This window comes from Lontra canadensis, unplaced genomic scaffold, assembly GCF_010015895.1.
Source record: "Lontra canadensis isolate GAN:19392208 unplaced genomic scaffold, GSC_riverotter_1.0 scaffold1, whole genome shotgun sequence".
NCBI classification, from domain to species: Eukaryota; Metazoa; Chordata; class Mammalia; order Carnivora; family Mustelidae; genus Lontra; species Lontra canadensis.
In genome coordinates, this window is record NW_022630995.1 from 68,393,638 (window position 1) to 68,408,125 (window position 14,488).

The 14,488-nt window shown below is 35.0% G+C and overlaps 1 protein-coding gene and 1 non-coding gene across 5 annotated transcripts in view; both read left to right on the forward strand.

Moving 5' to 3' along the window:
• Window positions 1–14,488, forward strand: part of INPP4B (inositol polyphosphate-4-phosphatase type II B) — an 807,880-nt gene that overhangs the window by 322,027 nt on the left and 471,365 nt on the right. For all 4 annotated transcript variants that reach the window (XM_032857097.1, XM_032857105.1, XM_032857119.1 and 1 more), the window contains exon 3: window positions 541–592. The gene's annotated coding sequence lies outside the window, so the exon portion shown is untranslated. The remainder of the gene's footprint in view (window positions 1–540; window positions 593–14,488) is intronic.
• LOC116871657 lies at window positions 6,976–7,079 on the forward strand. Its single transcript, XR_004383468.1, has one exon. It is a non-coding gene; the product is annotated as a U6 spliceosomal RNA (small nuclear RNA).

Here is a 14,488-nt window from a genome sequence, read left to right on the forward strand (position 1 = left end):
ATTGCCCTCCAAATATAAAAGGGTGAATGGCACAATCACTTTTTAGACCTGTAATTTTAGGCACCATGCACTGAAATGATTTTCTGATTCACTTATTTCTCAAGTCTCTGTTTCTGCCATGTGTTTCATTTGCTTTCTAAGTGCATTAATTAGTGGCCTCTGAATCTCTTTCTTAGCACTAACATAAAAAAATCCTAATACTTACCATTATGGTTTATAGCTCTTAACATACAGGAAAAAAAAAGGTAAGGTTTTCCACAAACCCATAAGGCAGCAGGTGAACAGATGAATGGCCTTTGAACAAAATTAAAAGATCTGAATTTATCAAGCTTCTTTTCATCCAATTATCCATTTCACAATTATAGTTGATTATTTAAATTTCTAGATTCTAAATATATGTTTCACTTTTACTCAAGTATTTTGATATATTCCATTCTTACTCTTACTCTTCTTTTATTAAATGTTTGCTTTGTGAATAATTTATACATGCATTTATTTTTCATCAAATAGTTACTGAGTGTCTGTCTTACTTTGTGGCAGGCTGCTGAGCTTTAACTGACGTGGGTCCCTCCCTCTTGAAGCTTGCTGTCTGGTAAGAGAGACAACCATTCATTAAATAATTGCACAGTTTAAAGTTGCTACTTTCCTAAGTTCTGTGAGCTAGAGGAGTATGGGATGATTAGAGCATATAACAGGGAGATCTCCTCTTGTTGGAGTAGAGTGGAGTGGTTGGAGAAATGTTCTCTGAAAAAGAACAGAATGGTTAGAGATCTGAAAGAGAAATGAACTAGGAGCATGTGGGTGTAGTGTCCCAGCAAGGGGCACAACCTATGCAAAGATGATGGGATGGTTGGAAGCAGAGTTAGTCCTGAAAAGGGCACAACCAAGAGCAGTAAGAGGAGCAGGGACCGCCTCCTGAAGAGGATGGAGAGGCCAGTGACAGGCATTTACAGGTCTCCAGTGGTTTTCATTATCCTGTGAACTAGGAGGCCTTTGAAAGTTCTTAAGCTGAAGAATAATATGTGATTGGAGTTTTGAATAGGATCATTCCAATTGCTCTGCAAAGAAGGATTGGACCTGGGCAAGATCAATGTGGAGATAAGGTGGGAGGATCTTGTTACTCCTGGGCCACAGATGACTCTAGCTTGCGTCAGGATGGTAATGGTGGCAACAGGGACAAGTGGATATATGCTAATAATAATCAGAAAATAAAAGGAATTTGACAAATTAAAAATAGGAATTAGATATCTATAACACAATTTTCTGATGTCTGTTCTCAGTGCAGCATGACTCAGTCTTCAATGTCTGGTTGTTGAAACAAAAGTAAATTAAAACAAAACATCATTTGTTTAAAATATTCTTGTACATTAAAAATTGATGAATAATGTATATGCTTATTAATTCTTTCCAGCTTAATCAATGCATTAATAACAATTTTTGCAAAGAATTGGAGAACTGTTCTTTGTAGAAGGAACTAGCAAATTCTGTCTCCTTTGTGGAGAAGCAGTCCACCTCTGTCTAGTGTCTTGCTTTATTTGGCATGGACTTTCCCCTTAGCCTGAGACCGTGGAATTGACAGAAACTGTGACCTTCATACAAGCTTGTTAAAAAATCTATTCAAGAGAAATTGTATTCTGTTCAGAGAAGGACAGTGCCATTTTACTCAGGTGTGGATTAGATAATAGTAAATCATGTTGTAATAATGTTGAAAGCTACATCATCACTTTGGACTCATAAAAGAGAAATTATTTCTCATAGGCTATACAAATGTGCACAAGCAACTACATGCGGTCAATTTGTCTAACACCACTTCAAGTTTTTATATTTTCTTTCAAGTTTTTGATGCTAGATAAGCATTGTTATTTATATAAGGTTTATCATTCTTCTGACTGATAGCCAAGGACTTCCCTAAGTCATAGTATTAGTTTTCCAGGAAAATCTATTCATTCTGATACAAAAATCTTTCAACTGAGAAGTTAGATGAAGGCTTCCTCCGGTTTCCTTCCATTCTCTCCCCTCCCTCTCCCCTCTCCTTCCCTCTCTTTCCCCTTCATTTTTCCCCTCCCCTTCCCCATCACCTTCCCCTTCTTTTCCTTTCTGTTTTAAAAGAGTGACCACTTACCTTGGTAATGACTCTTTCACACCCACATCATTTATCCATCTGAATATCTATTGGCTTTTTTCAAACTATATCCGGAATCCAGACAATTCTCACCACCTTCACCATTACAGCTCCCATCTAAATCAACATCATCTCTATTTTATGTTACTGCAATGACCATCTGACTAGTCTTCTGTCTTTTAAGCTTGTCCCCAGGTTATATTCTCCCCGCAGTAGTCAGCAACCCCTGAAAAATGTCACCTGTATTATAACATTCCTGTAAGTAAACGGTTCTTTGTCTGCCCATTGCAGAATAAGGGCTATATTCCTACCATAGTCCTTAAGACACTGCATTATTACTGCCCTTGAGCTCGCTCTCTGGTCTTATCTCCTCCTCTCATCTTCTCTAGGGGCACCCTGCCTTTCTTGCTATCTCTCGGACATTCTAAGCATTCTCCCACATTAATGTTGCTATTTTTAATGCCTGAATGTCCTGCCTCCAGATACTGTGATTTGTTTCTTTACTTTCATCAGGGATGTACTCAATTATTGCCTGATCACAAAGGCCTTTTCTGACCACCTTGTCTAAAACAGTATCTGTCATACCATTCTCAGTTACTTTTTCCTGCCTTTTCTTCATTGTCTATATCAATCTCCTAATATAGATATGTGTTTATCTATCTCTTCATCTTTTTTCCACTAGAATGTAAGCCCTGTAATAGTTGGGACTTGAACTTTTGTTCAACCTAGCATCTCCAGCATTTACAATGGTGCCTCATATCTAGCAAGTGCTCAATTACTTTTGGTTTAAGGGAAAAATATTGCTATAGTTCACATTTTCTAGGAGCTGGAAAACCAAAAACTGATTGTTCCTTAGAGACTCCAGAAGGAGTGCATCTCTGTCCACACTCTGATTTTAGGATGTCTGACCTCTAGATCCATAGGAAAATATATTTGTATTGCTTTAAGACACTAAAGTTGTGATAGTTTGTTTCAGTAGCAATAAAAACTAATAAACATCTGGAGTTGTCTAAGATGCAGCCTCATAATCCTTTTTAACTCAATGCTTCAGGCATGTATTGATTAGAATTAGCATACATGGTACTCATTATATTGTTCACTAAATATTTCTGGATTTTCTTTTGGGTATATGGAAAAATTAACTGTTATTGCCCCCTTAAAGTGAAGTGTGGCCATGTGACTTTCTTAGAAAGATGACTAGTTAGTGGAAGTAGCATGTGTAACTTCCAGGTAACGTTTCTAAGCCTTTGCAAATTTTGCCATACTGCCATTTTTCTTGTTATTGGAGTGCAGAAATTTTTTAAAGATGTATTTATTTATTTGAGAGATGAGGGAGCAGCAGAGGGAGAGGGAGAGAGAATCCCAAGCAGACTCCACACTGAGCATGGAGCCCAAGGCAGCTCGATCCCCCGATTCTGAGATCACAACCCTGAGATTGCAACCTGAGCTGAAACCAAGAGTCTGATGCCCAACCAGCTGCACCACCCAGGCCACCCGTGAACATAGAATCGTGATCAAATATACTCTCCATGAGCCTAGTCTCCTGACAAAACAATGAGCACATTCCCTCAGAAAACACCAATGGACTTGTAGTGTGAATGAGAGATTTTGTGCAAGCTGTTGAGATTTGAGGGCTACTTTGTCAAAGTAGCAAAATCTAGCCCAAAGTTTCTCAAAAGTTTTGATCTTAGGATCTTTTTTACAATCTTAAAATTTCTTGACATCCCAAAGAGTTCTTGTTTATGTGGGGTTATCTATCAATTTTTATCATGCTTACAATTAAAATAGACATCCTTAAATAATTCACATAAAAATAAATCCATTTTATGTCCACATAAAAATATTTTAAGGAAAGAACTATAGTTTCCAAAGCAAAAATAGTTTTATGAGAAGAGTGGTCCTTTTATACATATTTGTAAATATTTTAAATGTTTAACTTTATATGAGCCAGCTGAATTCCCGTATCTGCTTTCACAGCATTCAAACTGTTGCCATTTGTTATGGTTGAAGTATATGGAAAAGATCCAGCCTCATGTAATTATATTATATGGTTGTAAAGGGAGAAGTATTTTAATAACCTTTTCAGATAATTGTGGATATTCTTTTTTGATACTACACTAGAATTCTGTAAGTAGTAGTTTTTTAAAAGTGAATTGCAATGTGGAACTGAAATCATATTAATGAACTTCTCACACTGCTACATGAGATCTGTTGGTCTATCTTTTTTTATTATTCAAGTATAATTAACATACAATATTAAATTAGTTACAGGTGTACAATATAATATTTTAGCAATTCTGTACATTTCTCAGCATTCAACCATAAGATTCTCAGAAGAAAACATAAGCAGTAATTTCTTTGATAGGAGCCATAGAAACACTTTTCTAGATATGCATCCTCTGGCAAGGAAAACAGAAGCAAATTTAGGCTATTGGGACTAAATCAAAATAAAAAGCTTCTACATAGCTAAGGAAACTATCAACAAAACAAAAAGGCAACTTACTGAATAGGAAAAGATATTTACAAATGATATATCTGATAATGGATTAATATCCAAAATATATAAAGAACTTAACTCAAAACCAAAAAACAACAACAACAACAACAAAACAAATAATTTAACTAAAAAGGGCAGAGGAACTGAATAGACATTTTTTTTTCCAAAAAAAAAAAAAAATGCAGATGACCAATAAACACATGAAGAGATGTTCACTGTCACTAATTATCAGAGAAATGCAAATCAAAACCATAATGAAATATCACTTTACACCTGTCAGAATGGCTAAACCCATTGGTCTATCTTGCACTTTAAATGGACATGTGCATGTCTCTGGAAAGGCATCCATTTGGTTATCTGAAAAACCTTGATTCACTGAGTTTTGCAGATCTTCTACATGTTAACACATTTTTTCTTTTTTTTTTTTTTTTAAGATTTTATTTATTTGACAGACAGAGATCACAAGTAGGCAGAGAGGCAGGCAGAGAGAGAGGGGAAAGCAGGTTCACTGCTGAGCAGAGAGTCCAATGTGGAGCTCGATCCCAGGACTCTAGGCTCATGACCTGAGCCAAAGGCAGAGGCTTTAACCCACTGAGCCACCCAGGTGTCCCAACGCATTTCATTATACAATATCAAACCCAACATTCTTTCATATTGCTAACAAAACCTGTAAAAAAGATTTTTATGTATCAAGAAATTGTTAAGACACTATTGCCAGATACAAGTTTTACAAAATTCTAACATTCTTTTAATATTCAAATTCCATTGAATTTGTTTTCCTTGAAGTAGAAAAACTCACTGTCTGTTTTCAAGAAATACTCAGTTCTGCAAATATCAGCAAATACTCAAGCCTGAATAAGTATAGTTTTTAGGTTAATTATTCTTTCAAGTAAAAGTGGTTTGTAATGAAAAGAGTAGATAGGTCAACTTGCAACGCAAACAGTAGTTCCCATAGATGACCATTATGGACACAGCTGCTAACATGGCTCTTAATGATCCCTGCCCCTAGGAAATCATGCTTTTGTGTCATCCTTTCTCTTTGAAAGAGTTGGAGCTGGTGACTTGCTTCTAACAAATAGAGTATGGCAAAAGAGAGGCAGAGTTACTTCTGTGATTGGATATAAAAGACTATGATTTCCATCTTGCTGGATTTCTCTGGTTCTTCTCAAATGCTTGCCCCATGGAGATAGCAACCTGGCAAGGAATGGAGAGTGCCCTCCTAGCCAATAACTACAGGGAACTGAGGTCCTCAATCCAAGTACCCCAAGTAATTGAATCTTGCTTACAACCACATAGATAAGGTTGGAAATGGAGAGAGATCCATTTCTCCCCAGTTAGATTTTGACATGCTTGTGGTCCCAGGTGATACCCTTGTAAGAAACCTGAGCCAGGGGACCCAGCTAAGCAGTATATGAATTCCTGACCCACAGAAACAAAGATAATAAATGTATGTTGCTTTAAGCTGCTCGGTTTGGGCGCAAACTGTTCAGAAATCGATAACTAATACAACTATCTACTTCTACAATTCTACCTTTAATTATATGTTTAATTTTTGTCACAGAGAATATTAAAGCATGTCTTTAAGTTCCAAGATGTAATGTAAACATTACAAATTTTTACTAATTCATCAAAGATATTCTTAAAATGAATTTTGGTACGTGTTGATGAAGTACACAAAATCTGCTAGTATGAGTTGGTTCTACTGCCTCAATTTGTTCTAAGTACCCAGTAATTTTTCCCACCATTGTATTTGTACCATCAGTGCAAATGGCAACACAGTGAAAGAGGACACATGCCAACATAGTAAAAAAGACGAATAATGTATTGAGAATTGCGTTGATTTCACAGAGATCCTGAAAAGTTCCCTGGGATCCCTAGGGATTTTAGGATTACAATTTCAGAGCTGCTGCTATAGACTATCCCAATTATCACATCAGATGAATTGTTAATTTGCCATCCCAAGTCTATATATTACAACATAGTGAAGTTGCTCAAGGGACGGCAATGCAAAATTCTCTTCATTTAAAAAAGAAAACTAGTTTTCATAAGGTTTTGAAATTCTTCCTATATAGAGTGCCTGCACATGACTGACTCTGTTTATCAATTCACGACTGCTTAAACATCACCCCTGCGTTTACTACCCATTCAGGAGTATGTTTCAAAACAGCATTGATTATCACTGTGACTTGCTGCTGCTCATAATGACATCTTATTTTTTAATCATTAAGGAAGACATCATTAATATGTCTTTGTGAATGTGTTTGTGTGGGTGTGTGTTTTGGTATGAGTTCTATAAGTAGGAATCTGGTACAGCTTGAATAAGGTTTATAACTATTTCCAAGTACGTATTTCATGCTTGCTTCAGCAGTACATATACTAACATTGAAATGATACAGAGAAGATAAGCATGGCCCCTATGCAAGGATGACATGCAAATCCAAGTACATATTTCACTTGTATCTTATTACTAACATTGGTACCATAATGAATAATAATACTTCCTTGTGATAGGGAATTCAGAAAATAAGTATTTATAAATAAAAAATTATGCATTATCTTTCTACTAAGATAAAATCATTGCTAGCTGTTTTGTGTATTTTCTTTCTTTTCAAGCATTTAAAATTCACATGAGTAATAGTTTAAATTTCCTTTAACAATATTAACAGGCAATTTGAACCCTAGAACTTGCTTTCAAACTTCAGGTCATGCTTGTCGATAAATTAAAGACCAAAGTACATTGATTTCATTGTGAAGAATCATGGTTTCACATCATAAAGACAGCAGTATTCAATTATCCAAAATGTTTTCAAAAAGTTAAAGCTTTTTCACTGTAGGTTAATTTTGTATATTCTGTTAAACATGTTATATAAAGTGATAATACAAGATATATTTTATTGGCCTACCTTTTACATGCTATCCTATACATTTTATAGATCTAAGTTCACATGTATACATGCATTGATATACAAATTATAAAGTAAAGGAAAAAACATAATAAGAAACACACCAGATTAGCTTGTATTTTTAAGTGATAGGGTAACATGTTTCAAGTTCCTAAAAATTGATTTTTTTTTAAGTTAAACATGGACCCCTAGATGTTACAAGGCAGCACTAGTGTAAAATGCAGGTGCTATTCCTGTATGCGTCCTACTCTAGAGCATGTCATGGTAGATGAGCTTATCTCAGATGTCTGCTTGTCACTGAGGCTGAGTTGATCTTTTATAGCTGATTGGCACATCATGGCCAAAATTAATACTCTAGCCAGACCTCTGATAGACTGTTAAACTGAAATCTCTCATCATTTCTCCACCTTGATTTCTACCAAAGAGTTGATAAAACTCCCTAAAAATACAATGAAAAATCTGAAAATAGTGAATATTTTCTGTGACTACTGCTCATCTCTTTTTCATGCTTAAACCTATTGATTTCAAGATGAAATAAGTTTTTATTTATTTATTTATTTATTTTAAAGATTTTATTTATTTATTTTACAGAGAGAGAGAGATCACAAGTAGGCAGAGTGGCAAGCAGAGAGAGAGGGGGAAGCAGGCTCCCTGCTGAGCAGAGAGCCCGATGTGGGGCTCGATCCCAGGACCCTGAGATCATGACCTGAGCTGAAGGCAGAGGCTTAACCCACTGAGCCACCCAGGCACCCCGAAATAAGTTTTTAAATAAAAGTGTTCTTAAATGGTACAGATACAGCATATCCTTTACTGACTTCTATCTTTCAGGGGTCAGAGAAGGGTAGATAAATGATTAGATAGATAGATAGATGATAGATAACCATTTTATATTTAATGGCCAGGATAGCCATTTTATATTTAATATTTAATGCTAATAAAATCTGGGTTCTAGGCTGTTATTACCCTCAATTATTTACAAAGCTCTGTCAGTACACATGGTATTTAATGTTCGATGAAATTGTGCCAGACAAATTCCCCTCCCCGAGGAGCCTCCAAGCTGAAAATAGGGGAAGGATGCAGGAGAGAAATTGTGGGAAGGACAGAGAGTGATTAAGAATTGCAAAGTTGGCATTGCTTTGCTCAGTAGGTAGACAGCAAGGAGAACTTGAATGCTGGGAAATGATGCTCAGATTGGGAAGCCATTCAGTACAATAAAACCAATAAGTAGAAGCAAGGAAAGGTATCAGAAAAGGAGAGTCTCACTCTCTAAGTGAGAAATCCATATCTGCAGCTCAGAAATTTCTTCATGCTTCCTGTTCACGATGGTTTCTCGGCACCACCTCTTACTCATCATGTTCCACACCAGTGGGCCTCAAACTTGAACATCATCAGAATCCATGTAGCCGGGTAGGGGTTGTTAAAACCAGTTGCCATTACTGGGTCACGTGTTGTCAGAGTATCTGAGTCAGTGAGTCTGGGGTCTTGAATTTGCATTTCTAACAAGTTTTCAGATATTGCTGCTATTGGAACCGCCCTTGGAGACCATCCATCCTAAACTAGTATCTCCAATTCCTCTTACTTCTTGTCCTCCAAACTGCAGCTTAGAGGCATCTCCAGTTCTTCCCTTACAATCAGACAATTCCCCAGTGCTGTCTCTGCTTTCCTAAGAATGTCCTTCAGATTTGTTTTAGCTTTTCGAACCGACAGCTGTTGACCTAATTAGATCTTACTATCATTCCTATCACTACGGCTAGCCATAGTAGGAACTACAATCACTCCGACTAACCACTTTGAACACCTGCTATATGCAAGACTATATAATAACCATTTTAAAATATATTATCTCACTAGATAATGCTACTAGATCATTTGTATGATCCCCGCTTACAAGGGAAAAATTAATTTGCAGCAAGATTAATTTTATTTGCAGCAAGATTAATTCGCTTGTGGTTAATATTACAGAAAGGATATAAATGAACATTTGTCTGACACCAAAACCCATGTCTTTATGTCCATCTTGTGTTCAGACCCTGCCTGAAGGCCACCTCTTTCATGCAGTCCCCATGCATGATTGGGTCAGTGTACTAGTGAACCGTCTCCCTTCTCTCAGCTACTAGTGATCTCCTTTATATTACAAAGACTTAGTATGTATGAGGTGGCATTAGCAATCAGTACAGAAGGGATAGATTAATCAAGAAATGTCACTTGGGCAATTAAATGCTTGTATGACATAATACACAAATAAAAGCAGATGGAATAAAATCCTCAATGTGAAAAATAAAACTGAAAATTTTAAAATAAGACATAAGATGCCAAGGTACAAATGTCACATGAGTGGTAAAAATGAACACCTGTTGAAATATTTAAAAAAAAGATTAAAAAATGAAAGTTAAACCATAAACCAGGCAAGTTATTTGTAGTGAATTTGAACAGTGAAGGATTAGTTAAGGAAATATATAAGTAACTGTCAAATCTTCATGATTCACAGAAGAGGAAAACCAAGTGGCCAATATGTTTATGAAAATATGTTCAGGATCCAAAAATAATAAGGGAAATTAATGTTGTATATCAGCATTATATAAGTCCATACACATCAGATTAGTATGTCTGAACATTTGCAGAGATGTGAATCCCTGGGAATTCCTGTGGTGTGCTGGTGTGTAACTTGTTTAATTACTTTGGAGAGAAGTTTGAAATATCTACTAACATTGATAATGTGGGTATCTATGACTTATTCATTCTATTTCTAGGTAAATACTCTGAAACATCTCTTCAACAGACACAAAGATTTATGTGCAAGGACATTCATCACAACATTCTTAAGAATAGGAAAACTTTGAGAACAAGCCATATGTTCTTTCTTTAAAATTTTATTTATTTATTAGAGAGAAAGAGAGAATGAGAAAGGGGGACAGACAGAGGGCAAGGGAGAAGAAGACTACCTGCTGAGCAGGAGAGGGGCCCCATCTCAGGACCCTGAGATCATGATGTGACCCAAAGGCAGACACAACTGACTGATGCACCCCTCCCCCAATCCACTTGTTCCTAATAGGTTATTGGATAATTAATTTTTGTGCTCTATTTATACAAAGAACATAATTCCTCAGTTAAAACAGATAAACCAAATCTATATGCATTATCATGATCCATCTCATATACATAATATTGAATACAATTAGTAAATTACAATGTGTATGAAAATGATATTGTTTTTAAAAACTTAAAACACACAGGAATCCTATATGTTATTTGTGAATCCAAACATACAAGTTAAAGTAAATATATGATCAAGAAGAATATATACCAATTTTGGGATGATGGTTAACCCCTGTGGAAGAGGAAGGAAAATGGGATGGGGGTTGGCCTTGCATAAGGAATCTTTTGTTTATTATTTAGATGAAAAAATCTGAACCAAATATGGCAAAATGTTAATGCTTGTTAAATTAATGTGGCAAACACTTGTGTTATTTTTTTCTCTTCATTTATAACATTTTTGTGATCCAAAGGGAACATTTTAACAAAGTCTTCCATGGTGAAAGATTTTGAATATTCTGGCTCAGTCAAAACGCAACCATTTTCTTTGCTGCAAAACTTTTCAGTCATTAGTATGCTAATGGCACTGTGAATTGCCAAGAGGATAATGTCTAATGAAATAATTCCCAAACTTATTTGACCATAGAAGTTTTTTTGCTTTTTTTTTTTTAATAAAACATCTATTAACATCTCAAGGATCTTTTGGGAAATGCTGTTATACATCACAGCTCTTAACTTTCTCTAATTGTTTCATATAATTTAACTTGATTTCTATGGTTATATTCTCCATCTCCTCGAATTAGTACCTGTCTTACTCCTTATAACTAGGCATGTAATGGACATATATGTAATAAATACTTTGATAGCTTGTTTGATTTTTCTGAGAAATTATTTTGCAAACCATTATACTCAGTGTAGGTTTTGGGGAGAAAGTAGTGAAAGCAATCATTGTGTATAATTTTATATGGAAATAAAAAAGCAAAACTCAAGAACAGAAAGATCAACACAAGGGTTAACAGTATTTTTCAAACAAATGGAATATAATGATAACAAAACATTGCCAAAACTAGTTGCTGGAAACTTCTTTTCTTCATTTATTCATTCACCTCATCCAACAAGTATTGTGAAATATCTAAAGAGAAATTATTGCTTCCTAACATACAGGAAGTCTTATACAATCCAGTGCATAAGATTTCCCAGAATTAAATGACGAATGATTTCTCAAAGAACTCAACCCTTTTGAAATTATATTGAGTATAAATCCTTTCACAATTTTATTAAATAATTCATATGAAGATTTATAAATATTAGGTATATCTCTTTGGTTTATAAGGGTATAATTTGACACAACAATAAATAAAATTGATTAAGCAAAAATTTATTGACTTACATTTTATTTTTCATTGTCCACACCTAAGACACTGTTAGCCAAACTTAATATCAGAAAGAAATTTCCCTCATTACTACCCTTTTGACAATTTAAAATATATTAAATACACATGTTTGATGGAAATATCAAAATTTTAAAGTGGATATGTAAGATCTGGTACCAGGGGTTAATAAGTTAACCCTGTCCATTTGAGTGTTTCAGAAAAACACTCTGTGATTCTCATTTCATAACTTCTACCACTTACACCATTTTATATTTGGTGAAATTTTGTGGCTATTTGCTTAAAGATAAAACATTTGAATCTCATTCTTTTTGAATTTTTTATTTTATTATAATTTCTACAGCTCTTTAAAAATCGTTTTGGGACTTACATAAGAGAAAATTTCTGCCCTTTGCAGAAACTAAATTTGTATATGATAAAATCTTGTGAAATATAATTCAATACTTTTAATATTATTCAGGTTAATTTAGAATTTTGACATTCCTATGAGAAATTCACATTAATACTAAGAAAGTAATCTGTGTTTTCAAACTTATTCTTATGTTGGAATCTAATGCTGAAAACAGCTTTTTAAATAGTTTTACTAAAAAATTCTACAGGTATCTAAAAGTTTTCAGAGATGTGATTTTTTCATCTGTTTTGTTATTTTAGTCTGGGAAGTATAGTGATGTAAATAGTAAAGGTGTAGCTTCTCTAACTGTATTACCTTTTAATATTGAACTGAAATGTTAATAATAAATTGATTTTATACAGAGTAGAAGGCAGGTAGGGAAGAATGATACATTATCTGCTTTAGGTGCTTCTGGTAGTACTTCAGCACCCTTTGTATAATGTTATTATGAATCAAAATAAAGTTACGATTAATAATTATTTGAAATTTTTCTGCCAGTAAAGAAACTCATATTTGGTTTAAGTGCATTGGTAGACCTTTGCACTATTTTAGCCAGATGTTCCTCTTAATTGCCTAACTAACTTGTTTCATTATCTGTTGAAATAATATGACTCGATTCTGGCAGTTAACAGGGGTTAATAACAGGACATTAACTCACTACTTACAACTGTCTAGGTAATAAAATGATATCACCAGTATTCCACTTAGGCTATTATAAGACAATGAAATTATCTATGTAAATTAGAGTTACATATACATTATGAAGATAAGCATGTAGTATTTATTTTTGTAAACAATTTCTTGGATGAGGACATTTTTCAGTTTGACCTTGATTGAACAGATGTAACTATGGACACATATATCTTAGAGTATTAATTCGCTAATATTGTGTCATTGTCAAAGTGATCATGCCTTCCTGTTGCTCCTCGCCATTTTGCCATACCTATATGGAGGTCTTGCTTGAAGAATAGGTGAGTAGTGTCAGGTTTGGTGAAAAGACAAACCTTGTATAAAAGAAAATCAGAATGGATAGTATTTTAGTTATTTATTGCTACGTAGCAAATTACCCTCCCCCCACACACAAATATTTGTGATTTATAGCAGCAAACATTTATTATCTTATACAGTTTCTGTGGGTCTAAAATTTAGGATTAGCTTAGCTGTGTGATTCTGGCTTGGGATCTTTCATGAGGTAGCAGTCAAGATGTTGCATTCATCTGAAGGCTTGACTGGGATGTGAAGATCTGCTTCCACGATGGCTTAATCATATGACTGGCAGGTGGTGCTGACTTTCAGTAGGATGCCTCAGTTCCTCATCATTTGGACTATCCCTCTGAATACGCTCTTCCACTGCAACAGGTTTCTCTTAGAGTGAATGATACAGGAACGAGGACAAGGTCAAATGGCTTTGATGAACTAACCTTGGAAATCACATACTATTATTTCTGCAATATCATATTGGATATACAGGTATCCAATGTGGGAGAGAACTATGTAAGTGTGTGAATATCAGAAAATGATGGTTATTGGAGGAGACTACCTTAGAAGCTGGCTACTAAAGGAAAGGAGGAAAAGAGAAAGCATGTATAATTTGAATGAAACACTGTACCTTGTCTTTGTTTCAGGACAATGAGTATCTCAATCACTGAAAATAATTTCTGACTGATTTTTGCAAGGTGAAGTAGCACAGAGGTTTTGCTATTGCCATCTATACAAATAAATCATTTTTGTTCATGCCAATAACTTTGAAGTCTAGGTCATGCAGAAAGTTTTCATTTTATGGTGGGGCAGCTCTAGTGCCATACATCAAGAAGGTGACAGAGCTAGAATTAGAAAAGCAGGGCCCAGGGTTCTTGTCTTTTAACATTTGGTCATAATCATTGATCCTTGACAGTTCAGAAGTACCCCCAGGAGATTCCCCAGATACTTATTGCTGAAGTGGATCAATATTATGCATCCATCTCCAATCATTGCTCTATGAAACTATAATTCAGAGAGATGTCAACTTGTATCTATTCCACTGGTAGATGTACATACTCATATGTTTTAAGACTTTTGTGACACATGTTGATGATGAAACAATGAGGTTTGTAAGCAAAGACAGTGTGTCATTTACCTTCACACACTTTAACTTTGCAAACATCAAGTCAT